Genomic DNA, 12,959 nt, shown 5'->3' with positions numbered 1-12,959 from the left:
CTCTTTGTTGTGAGGGATTTCAGGCTGTAGGGTAATTTGACTAAGAGGTTGTTCTAGCAGATATCCCCCCCCAACCCCCTGTAGGCTTTCCTCCACCCTATCCTAACTTCCCTGTCGCCCAAGATCAGCATGAACACTAATAATTGCTAACCCCTACTGTCTAAGATGACCTCTCTACTGTGGAAAGACCTAAAGGCCAAGACCCTTTCTATCTTACTCCATCTGAAACTTATTAATTGTGCCCAGCTTTAGTGTTCCCAAATGATATTGATGTTTTCAGATGGTTCCTAGGTTTTCTCAACCACTCTTGCCGTCTCACTCCTCACCCTGATTTTATGCCTTCTTACTCTTCTATCCCCTGCCTCCTCCTCCTTTCCGGTCTTCCTTCTTCCTTCTCCCCCACCTACCACTCTCACGCTCTCTCCTTCCTCCTCTTCTCCCATCGGATCGACTCACATTCCTCTCCCTTCGATCTCTCACGTCACGTCTCCACAACCACTCTTTGCCCTCTAGTGTTCCCCTTCTCTCATTCTTTCATAACCACTCCCCCAAACTACTCCTCTCTCCAATGTCCACCCCTCTCTTGCACTCATTTTCTCTCACTCTTTCTACTGTCACTTTCACCATCTAGACTCTCTCCCTGTTGCTCTCCTATCTCTTATACCCCACTCTCTCTCATGCACTCACAATCACAGCTTCACTCCTTTCACTGGATACTTCTCTCACACACACAATACCTCGCCTGCACTCATATCCAACTTCTCCACAGTTTCTTCAGTCCTTCACTGCTCCTTCCGTCCTTGTCTTCCTGGTCTCTCGGTCTGCCTCCACACCTCTTGACCTCCCCGAAGACCCTTCACACTCTGTGGCTCCCATGGGTCTTTTATACCCGTGACTTCTGTCTTTATACCCCCGACCCTATTTGGTATTCGTTACACCGGACTCTGTGCCCCAATCTGATACTCCCTTTTCCCCCAGGTTGGTGCTGTTGTGGTGTAAAGGTTCATAAGCCCCTATTACCACAGCCCTCTTTTGGTGTGCCGCAAATTCAACAGTCTTTATTGATTTCTTTGCTGGATTTCAGATCAGCGTCCAGCAATCAAGCTGGGGTGAGTAATGCTTCTTGCGTCGGACAATTGCTGCAACCTCAGAAGCTGTAGGGAAATCGCTGGCTCTTTAGTGTTCTCCCAGGCTCGCTCTGTGTAGCAGTGCATGTTGGTTCTGGCAGTTATGGAAGAAAAAAAAAGAGAACTTTGACCAGAATTGAGTGTGCATTGCACTGTGTGATTCAGTGTGATACCGGTCTTTTCATTCAAAGCATATCATGGGGTTTTGGGACTGGGGCCCTCCCAACTTCCTCACCCCACCATTGTGATAGGACTGGCTGTGGCTTATTCGCTGGTAGGCCTCCTTCCCCATGCTAGGAGGGGTCCCACTGACAGGTTCAAGCCCCTGACCCTGCGACATGGCTTAAACGTACACTTGTGATGGCTGGCACAGGGAAAAGTACAACATAGAGCACAAAGGGGAGTGGCACAAGTGGTGGTGGAAGATCTGCGAGTACACATAAATAGCTTGCGGCAATCAAAGGGGCAATGGGGCAAAGCTTGAAAAAAATAAAAACCACAAATAAAACGCGTTGTGGAGGAGGGAAGTGGGTTGGTTGACTATAGGAAAAAGTTGAAGGGCCACTGGTAGATTTCAACCCATGTGTGATGGAAAAACCAATTCCAATAATGAAGAAATGTACATTAATGAAATTCAAATTTTTGTAGGAAAAAAGGTAAGCCAATGTGATTATAAAAATAGTTGTAATGTATTTAAAAGTGCAAATTAAATTGTGACAGTAAAATAACTTGAACCTAAAGCGACTAACCTATCTCCGTAGAATTGAGATCTCAGTACTGCAGCTAGTCCATCCATCTGAACTCCATAGAGGTGAGGCTCCATTATCGCCTCCTTTTGCCACAAAAATGCTGGAAAGATAACCCCATGCCTGTCCCAACACATTCCATAAACTGCCAAGTGCATGACCTTGCCTCCTATAGAGAAGCTGGGGAGGCTGATCCCACAATTCATTCCTTTACATGGAAGATTCCTGTTGTACAGCTAAATGCTCTCCCTGCCAATCTGCTAACCTCCAAGGTTAGGGCATCCCTGCCGCAGCAGTCACTGACCCGTTTTCTTGTCTTGCCCGGTAACCTGCAAAATCATGACAAAGGGGCAGGGGGTTTCGTAGGAATCACACATACACCCATCCTCCAATCAAACTAAATACACATCCTCTCTTTACTCACGGTTACTTCATAATAAATGTAATAAACGTGGCAAACCTTTGGAACTTTTCAATGATAGATTTATTTATAGAGGTCTTAGAATGAAACGCGTACAAATTTGCAGGTTCTGCACTTTGCAGTCTAGACAACTAGACAATTACAGTTATTTGTAGAGTTAGCTAAAAGAAGAGCCAAGTTTATACAGCCCGGTTTCCGTGTGGTGTGTTAGTGTAGTTGAACTACGGAAAGATGAAAACAATAACCCTTGAGATTCAGTGAAATAACTTTTGTTGAAGTGCCATTAAGTCGCCAAACGTTGGAAGCTACACTGCCTTAACTCTCAGACCACCCATTTTGCAGGGCATGAGCACAATGATGACATTACACATGGCATCACTTATGACATTTTTCATCACTGGATACTAGAGCACACTGCTGACATTGCAGGTGAGAGCACCTTGTACATCCCAGGAAGCTTTCAGTAAGAGTAAAAAAATGCTCTTGGTCCATTTCAAGACATATGAAACATTGTATAGGCATATGTGCAGTGCATAGTAACAGAAATTTAATATACCCGTGTACCAGTTATGGAGGTAAAGTGGCCACTGGGCCTCAGCCGCAGGTGTTATGAAATTACTGTCCCTGCAGGAGTACAGTGATGAGTAGGGCTTCTAAACTCCTAATCAGTGCATTACTACTAGAACATCAGTGATTCCAATCAAAAATCGAAAAAGGCACTACAAGGAGGGTGTACATTACTTTACCTCATACGGTAGCATGGGCTTATACTCTTCAGGAGGGTGAGAGCCAGCAGGGAAGCATCTAAAACAAGAATTGCAAGGAAAGTGGCAAAATAAAAGAAATGTGCAGTCAATGTTTGCTAAAAATAAGACGAATTAAAATAAAAGGACAAACTATTCACACGCTAACGCACCCCTTTAGTGTGGTGCACAAATGATAGACTTTGGGAGAAATTGGCACTCTGGGTATTGAAGTACAGAGGTCTGTGGGAAAATAGTGTTGTATAAAGTCAAGAAAATGTCTTTAAGGCACTAAAATGCGGTCTTAAATGTCACACGGGCTCATAGAACAAGGCCAGAGGGACAGACCACTGTTTTATGCCTTTTTATCTTCTTTCTGGATCTTGACCATGCAGGGTACCAAATTGGCATTTGTTTACTAGGAGCAAAAAGCAGCTCCTGGGCATCGGGCATAACCAGTTAGGCAGGAGTTACCGCTGGAAAACCAGGAGCTAGTACGTACTACGCAGCAAATCTAACTTTGCGCCAGATGCATACTCTAACCTTTTGTCTGTTTTACGCTATCCAACTGGTTCTTAGGTGTGTTCTTATTCTACTTTTCTATACATTCCCAAACATACACAGTTAATATTGTATAGCTAGGTTTGTATGGCACCACATGCCATAGGAGTCAAAAGTAGCTTGTGGTAGCTGTTGGTTTCAAACTAACCAGGCTCCCCTTGGCTATAACCAGAAGCTAAATAGCTCCCAGCAATTCCGAACCCCGACCATGACAAGCCGTTCTTTTAGGTGCTTTCTTGTACTTCGAGTCAGGTTTAAAGTGGAGAGCTGGCTAAGCAGGATTGAGTGGTGAGGTTTGACAAGCAGCAACTGCTTCAGGCTTGAAGCTTGGAGCAGGTTTGCAATGTAGCAAAGAAGTGGGCACCACTTTGTAATCTTTACTCGGATACTGATTTTTTAGAAAATTAGTTTCTTATGTGATTTCTTGTCCAAAAATTGTAAGAGGGAGCCAGCTGAGATAAATGAGGAGACACCCAAATCTAAACTCAACTAAAAAAGCAAAAGACCAAGTACACAACTAGGTCACTCAACTGCTCTCCAGAAAACCCAACCGGGTACATTGATAATGCAAATTCATCAAAAGTTTAATGTATTTCCGAAATTATATGTTCACATATAATAACCACGTTAGTCCATTGATTTTTCAAAAAAAGAGAGTTTTTATCAACAAATAGTTGCGTGAAGGCATAGTAATCTGCCTCGTGGTGTGAGGCGTTACCAATATTTCCTTAGCGAGGAAGGAAAAGCCACTTAACATCTCATGTCAGACAAAAACATTTGCCAATGCATTTCGGATTCATATATCCTTCTTCAGGGCAAGTCTGCAAATTGTACATGTGTCATATCATAATATTCCAAAATTAATGTATCGACAATAATTAAATGAATAAAGTAAATAACATACCAATAATTGTTGTGGTGGAAAAGGTCAAAATTGATAGATGCGGATAACAGGAAACAGAAGGAGAAGAAGAAAACAGCAGTGAGAGGGCTGATGCATATAAAATTGGCAAGAAATAAAAATTCGAATAGCATTTACCTGACTGAGTAGTAAAGTGCTTGCATGCGTGGTGGCTTGGTGTGCGAAAACATGTGGACGGCAGTGAACTGCCCGGGAAAATGTCAGCGCCGTAGCGCAGCCTTCGGAATAGGCTGAAATGTAATGAAAGTACCATAAGCTATGGAAGCAGACAGGTACGATCAGTATAGATAAATCTTTAAGAAGGCTTACCGTGTGACCAGCGAGCGATAGAACTGTTCCTCTCGCTAGCTCACTTGAAACTGCGATGCACGCATCGGCGCGTTGTCAGGACAACGCCTCTTGAATCTACCACGTGACCGCGTTCCCGAAGGACTCGCGGGTAGGGATAACAGACTGTGTGTGGATCTCCGGAAGGGAGTGCAAAGTCAAAAAATAATTTACATTCTACCAAAAGGTAATCACGGAATAATGGTGACTCAAAATTATCAATAATGAAAAACATGGAAATAGAAGAAATACTGCCAAAGTAAAGAGGAGTAAAGACAAGCAGTAGCCAAAGGTATGAAAGTGAGATGGCAATTAAAATGGTGTCCAACCCAGAGGCGGGCTGCTAAATATGTTAAGCACAGTATACATAATATTAGTAACACATGGTTGTGGAATTACATTCTGAAATTACAATCAACATACAAAATGCAGTGTCGAACAGTGGCGACACCAAAGGGAGTAACACTGATGGTGCAAGCCTCCCCACTGCTATGGTGGCGCAAAACAACGCCACCTTGGGTCCCAGTCAATTGTCCAGGAGACGTAGCGGGGAGGACACAAATAGATCAGTCATATGGAAATTCACAGTATATAATAGCTAGAAACATGTCTATAAAGCAATTCACAGTATATAATAGCTAGAAACATGTCCATAGAATCAAAGAAAAGGTAAAATTATAAAAAACAGTGATAATTGATCTCCTCGTTCATTCCATGGGGAACCAAACTCCCAAGTTTGTCGATCCAAAATGTCTCTCTTCGGTTCAACCGCTGGTTCAAATCTTCGTGAGGATTATTCTTAGTCAGTACCTCCAAGATCACAAATCTGATTTGGGTCAAATTATGACCATTCTCCATCCAGTGGCGGGCTACAGCAGAGTTGGTGTTAGCAGTCCGGATGCATGAGCGATGCTCATTCCACCTCACTTTAGCCATTCTTGTGGATTGTCCCACATAGAATTTTCCACACGGGCATTTGATGCCGTAGATTATATTGGTGCTATCACAAGTACCATAGTTCTTGAGCGGAATCTTTTTCCCTGTTCTGGGATGGTTGATAGAGTCTCCTTTAATTACTGAATTACAATTGGTACAGTGGAGGCAAGGGTATGTCCCAGTGCGTTGGGTTGCAGATTCTTTCAAGGGGGGTCTAGTATATACCAGTTCATCCCTCAAGTTCCTGCTACGTTGATAGGCAAATACCGGTAATTCAGTGAATAAACTTTGTACTCGGACATCATTCTTCAAAATCCCCCAGTGCTTACTAATAGTTTTCTTAATCCTGTTACTCTGAGTTGAAAATTTAGAAACAAATACCGGTGTTTTTAATTCTTTCTTATTTCTGGGATTTTGGGTAGATAACAAAGTTTCTCGTGTCAGGGTACTGACCCTATTTGATGCTATGTCGAGTTCTGTTTGTTTGTAGCCCCGGGCTAGAAATTTCTCTTTCATAATCTGTTGTTGGACTGCACAATCCTCGGGGTCGCTAACAATCTTCTTAACCCTAAGCAGTTGACTGTATGGAAGGTTCTTGAGTAAACTGGGTTGGTGAAAACTTAAGCGATGTAACAGATTGTTACGATCTGTCGGCTTCCGGAAGATTGAGGTACTGTAAGATGTAGTCTCTCTCTTAATGCAGATATCCAAAAAGGTAATCGTATCCTGTGAAACCTCTCTAGTGAATTGGATGCGTTGATCAATACTGTTGAGATATTCAAAGAAGGTGTCAAAGGCCGTCTTGGTGCCCCTCCACACTCCAAAGATATCATCGATGTAGCGAGTCCATAGGCGAATGTCATTTTTCCAACGTTGATTACCCAGCACATTATCAGTTTCAAATTTATACATGAAGCTGTTGGCGTATGAGGGTGCCATTGTTGCCCCCATAGATGTTCCAGAGGTTTGTAAATAGAACTGATTACGGTACTGAAAGTAGGAATTTTCTGATATGAATTGTAAGAGGGCTAATAGAAACTCCTTTTGTGCTCGTATATCAGGTGCTTGTAGCAGTAGCCATTCCACAGCTTCTAATCCTAGATCATGTGGTATAGATGTGTAGAGGCTTCTAACATCTATAGTAAACAGCCAATCCCCTTGTTCAGGAATAATGGAGTTGAGTTTCTGTAAAAAGTGGGTGGTGTCGCGAGTATATGTGGATGTTTTCTGAATTAAAGGTTGTAGAAAAAAATCGACATAGACGCCCAGTGGTTGATTAATACTTTCCATGCCAGCCACAATTGGTCTTCCTGGAGGGTTGGTGGGATGCTTATGAATTTTGGGTAAAGTATAGAAGTTTGGTATCCTTGGATGATCTTTAAGCAAAAACTTCTGGGTGTGTTCGTTTATCCACTCTAGTTCGAAGGCCTTATCTAGTAGAGTCTTGAGATTTTGTTTAATCGTAACGGTAGGATCACGGTCCAGGGTGGCATAAATTGACCTGTCCTGAAGTTGCCTGTTACATTCTGCATCATAGTCCACCGTGTTTTGGATAACTAACGCTCCACCTTTGTCCGCTGGGCGAATGGTTATTTTCTTATCGCCATACAGGTCTCTAATGAGTCTCATTTCGTGAGGTTTCAGATTCTTATGGGGAGGATTCTTATAGCTAATTCTCTCCAAGTCACGAGTAACTAGTTTCTGAAAAATATCGATGGAAGGAACAGTAATGGGTGGCACAAAGCCACTCTTTTCTCTAAATTATTGAAAATCTGGACCAATGGGTGGTTTTTCTTGGACTTCAAGTTCTTCGAAGAAGACCTTCAATTTCAATTTTCTAACGAATTTATAGAGCTCAATTTTTGTGTTGAAGAGAGTAGTACCGTAAGTGGGTACAAAACTCAAACCTTTTTGTAATATGTCTTCCTCTGTTCCTGTCAGTGGTCGGCTAGATATGTTGATCACTAAGTTTTCCTTAGTTGAAATCTGGTTTGTGGTCTGTTTTTTTGATTTCCTCCTCCCCCTGCGCGTTCTTTTGGGCGGGCGCCTAAAAAAGGCAAAGAGGAAGGTGCTTGTGTTGTGGAGCCGCTAGCTGTATTAAGCTCTTCCGTGGTTCGTTCTGTGGAAGTTTCAGATTCTCTCTGAGCTTCCGAATCAGAGCTGCTGGTATTATCTGACGTGTATTTAAATGGTTTCTTAGGTGTTACAGAACTATACCGTTCCATCCATGTATATACCTCATCATTAATGTAATCGTAGGTATCACGTTTAAATTTTTTGACTTTTTTCTGTTCTAGTTCTGCTTTGTAGTCTTCAAGCTTAGTGTTGACATCTAGCAAGATAGTATCGTATTCTTCTTTTCCTAATGAAGCGGTTAGTTCTTTCTCGATATCTTCAATCTCTGTCTTTAATGTCATCAAGTTCTTGGAAAGTTCTTGGATGGTTAACAGAATCAGATCCAATGAACATTTGTTTAAAATAGCTTCCCATTTACGGACAAACTCCTTATTTTCCTTGCACAAGGTTGGCCGAAGTTGTATACGTAAGTTGCTAACACCAACTCTGCTGTAGCCCGCCACTGGATGGAGAATGGTCATAATTTGACCCAAATCAGATTTGTGATCTTGGAGGTACTGACTAAGAATAATCCTCACGAAGATTTGAACCAGCGGTTGAACCGAAGAGAGACATTTTGGATCGACAAACTTGGGAGTTTGGTTCCCCATGGAATGAACGAGGAGATCAATTATCACTGTTTTTTATAATTTTACCTTTTCTTTGATTCTATGGACATGTTTCTAGCTATTATATACTGTGAATTGCTTTATAGACATGTTTCTAGCTATTATATACTGTGAATTTCCATATGACTGATCTATTTGTGTCCTCCCCGCTACGTCTCCTGGACAATTGTCTGGGACCCAAGGTGGCGTTGTTTTGCGCCACCATAGCAGTGGGGAGGCTTGCACCATCAGTGTTACTCCCTTTGGTGTCGCCACTGTTCGACACTGCATTTTGTATGTTGATTGTAATTTCAGAATGTAATTCCACAACCATGTGTTACTAATATTATGTATACTGTGCTTAACATATTTAGCAGCCCGCCTCTGGGTTGGACACCATTTTAATTGCCATCTCACTTTCATACCTTTGGCTACTGCTTGTCTTTACTCCTCTTTACTTTGGCAGTATTTCTTCTATTTCCATGTTTTTCATTATTGATAATTTTGAGTCACCATTATTCCGTGATTACCTTTTGGTAGAATGTAAATTATTTTTTGACTTTGCACTCCCTTCCGGAGATCCACACACAGTCTGTTATCCCTACCCGCGAGTCCTTCGGGAACGCGGTCACGTGGTAGATTCAAGAGGCGTTGTCCTGACAACGCGCCGATGCGTGCATCGCAGTTTCAAGTGAGCTAGCGAGAGGAACAGTTCTATCGCTCGCTGGTCACACGGTAAGCCTTCTTAAAGATTTATCTATACTGATCGTACCTGTCTGCTTCCATAGCTTATGGTACTTTCATTACATTTCAGCCTATTCCGAAGGCTGCGCTACGGCGCTGACATTTTCCCGGGCAGTTCACTGCCGTCCACATGTTTTCGCACACCAAGCCACCACGCATGCAAGCACTTTACTACTCAGTCAGGTAAATGCTATTCGAATTTTTATTTCTTGCCAATTTTATATGCATCAGCCCTCTCACTGCTGTTTTCTTCTTCTCCTTCTGTTTCCTGTTATCCGCATCTATCAATTTTGACCTTTTCCACCACAACAATTATTGGTATGTTATTTACTTTATTCATTTAATTATTGTCGATACATTAATTTTGGAATATTATGATATGACACATGTACAATTTGCAGACTTGCCCTGAAGAAGGATATATGAATCCGAAATGCATTGGCAAATGTTTTTGTCTGACATGAGATGTTAAGTGGCTTTTCCTTCCTCGCTAAGGAAATATTGGTAACGCCTCACACCACGAGGCAGATTACTATGCCTTCACGCAACTATTTGTTGATAAAAACTCTCTTTTTTTGAAAAATCAATGGACTAACGTGGTTATTATATGTGAACATATAATTTCGGAAATACATTAAACTTTTGATGAATTTGCATTATCAATGTACCCGGTTGGGTTTTCTGGAGAGCAGTTGAGTGACCTAGTTGTGTACTTGGTCTTTTGCTTTTTTAGTTGAGTTTAGATTTGGGTGTCTCCTCATTTATCTCAGCTGGCTCCCTCTTACAATTTTTGGACAAGAAATCACATAAGAAACTAATTTTCTAAAAAATCAGTATCCGAGTAAAGATTACAAAGTGGTGCCCACTTCTTTGCTGCTATTCGCTTTTTTGTTCCCCATTTTTGGCGAGACACATCACAGTGGAGGCACACGTTTTCTTTAACATCACCAAGATTTAGACTACATTACTATGTCATATGAAGATATAGAAGGATTATCGAACAAATGCGCAGAAACCTTAGGGTTCTCACCTGAGGAAGCAAACGCCATTTTGAAACTAATCAGTGATACATCAATTGGCACACATGGGACTACACCTAAAGATCCTGCGAAACAGATCAGACAGCTAGAATACTTAATACGTAAAGAAATCAACAGAAAATTACATGCAATTACATTAGGACGCTACTTCAAGAACCAACGCATTCCTAGAGGCCTACGTATACAACTTCGGCCAACCTTGTGCAAGGAAAATAAGGAGTTTGTCCGTAAATGGGAAGCTATTTTAAACAAATGTTCATTGGATCTGATTCTGTTAACCATCCAAGAACTTTCCAAGAACTTGATGACATTAAAGACAGAGATTGAAGATATCGAGAAAGAACTAACCGCTTCATTAGGAAAAGAAGAATACGATACTATCTTGCTAGATGTCAACACTAAGCTTGAAGACTACAAAGCAGAACTAGAACAGAAAAAAGTCAAAAAATTTAAACGTGATACCTACGATTACATTAATGATGAGGTATATACATGGATGGAACGGTATAGTTCTGTAACACCTAAGAAACCATTTAAATACACGTCAGATAATACCAGCAGCTCTGATTCAGAAGCTCAGAGAGAATCTGAAACTTCCACAGAACGAACCACGGAAGAGCTTAATACAGCTAGCGGCTCCACAACACAAGCACCTTCCTCTTTGCCTTTTTTAGGCGCCCGCCCAAAAGAACGCGCAGGGGGAGGAGGAAATCAAAAAAACAGACCACAAACCAGATTTCAACTAAGGAAAACTTAGTGATCAACATATCTAGCCGACCACTGACAGGAGCAGAGGAAGACATATTACAAAAAGGTTTGAGTTTTGTACCCACTTACGGTACTACTCTCTTCAACACAAAAATTGAGCTCTATAAATTCGTTAGAAAATTGAAATTGAAGGTCTTCTTCGAAGAACTTGAAGTCCAAGAAAAACCACCCATTGGTCCAGATTTTCAAGAATTTAGAGAAAAGAGTGGCTTTGTGCCACCCATTACTGTTCCTTCCATCGATATTTTTCAGAAACTAGTTACTCGTGACTTGGAGAGAATTAGCTATAAGAATCCTCCCCATAAGAATCTGAAACCTCACGAAATGAGACTCATTAGAGACCTGTATGGCGATAAGAAAATAACCATTCGCCCAGCGGACAAAGGTGGAGCGTTAGTTATCCAAAACACGGTGGACTATGATGCAGAATGTAACAGGCAACTTCAGGACAGGTCAATTTATGCCACCCTGGACCGTGATCCTACCGTTACGATTAAACAAAATCTCAAGACTCTACTAGATAAGGCCTTCGAACTAGAGTGGATAAACGAACACACCCAGAAGTTTTTGCTTAAAGATCATCCAAGGATACCAAACTTCTATACTTTACCCAAAATTCATAAGCATCCCACCAACCCTCCAGGAAGACCAATTGTGGCTGGCATGGAAAGTATTAATCAACCACTGGGCGTCTATGTCGATTTTTTTCTACAACCTTTAATTCAGAAAACATCCACATATACTCGCGACACCACCCACTTTTTACAGAAACTCAACTCCATTATTCCTGAACAAGGGGATTGGCTGTTTACTATAGATGTTAGAAGCCTCTACACATCTATACCACATGATCTAGGATTAGAAGCTGTGGAATGGCTACTGCTACAAGCACCTGATATACGAGCACAAAAGGAGTTTCTATTAGCCCTCTTACAATTCATATCAGAAAATTCCTACTTTCAGTACCGTAATCAGTTCTATTTACAAACCTCTGGAACATCTATGGGGGCAACAATGGCACCCTCATACGCCAACAGCTTCATGTATAAATTTGAAACTGATAATGTGCTGGGTAATCAACGTTGGAAAAATGACATTCGCCTATGGACTCGCTACATCGATGATATCTTTGGAGTGTGGAGGGGCACCAAGACAGCCTTTGACACCTTCTTTGAATATCTCAACAGTATTGATCAACGCATCCAATTCACTAGAGAGGTTTCACAGGATACGATTACCTTTTTGGATATCTGCATTAAGAGAGAGACTACATCTTACAGTACCTCAATCTTCCGGAAGCCGACAGATCGTAACAATCTGTTACATCGCTTAAGTTTTCACCAACCCAGTTTACTCAAGAACCTTCCATACAGTCAACTGCTTAGGGTTAAGAAGATTGTTAGCGACCCCGAGGATTGTGCAGTCCAACAACAGATTATGAAAGAGAAATTTCTAGCCCGGGGCTACAAACAAACAGAACTCGACATAGCATCAAATAGGGTCAGTACCCTGACACGAGAAACTTTGTTATCTACCCAAAATCCCAGAAATAAGAAAGAATTAAAAACACCGGTATTTGTTTCTAAATTTTCAACTCAGAGTAACAGGATTAAGAAAACTATTAGTAAGCACTGGGGGATTTTGAAGAATGATGTCCGAGTACAAAGTTTATTCACTGAATTACCGGTATTTGCCTATCAACGTAGCAGGAACTTGAGGGATGAACTGGTATATACTAGACCCCCCTTGAAAGAATCTGCAACCCAACGCACTGGGACATACCCTTGCCTCCACTGTACCAATTGTAATTCAGTAATTAAAGGAGACTCTATCAACCATCCCAGAACAGGGAAAAAGATTCCGCTCAAGAACTATGGTACTTGTGATAGCACCAATATAAT

The 12,959-nt window shown here is 41.6% G+C and overlaps 1 protein-coding gene across 4 annotated transcripts in view; it reads left to right on the top strand.

Annotated features, from left to right (window-relative positions):
• The window catches only part of PUS3 (pseudouridine synthase 3), a 123,409-nt gene that overhangs the window by 35,903 nt on the left and 74,547 nt on the right, over positions 1-12,959 (top strand). The gene's annotated exons all lie outside the window — the stretch shown is intronic.

Source organism: Ambystoma mexicanum, chromosome 3p (genome assembly GCF_040938575.1).
Source record: "Ambystoma mexicanum isolate Mex_15411 chromosome 3p, UKY_AmexF1_1, whole genome shotgun sequence".
NCBI lineage: Eukaryota > Metazoa > Chordata > Amphibia > Caudata > Ambystomatidae > Ambystoma > Ambystoma mexicanum.
Note: the sequence above shows the minus strand (reverse complement) of the source record. Positions and strands in the feature narration are given on the sequence as shown.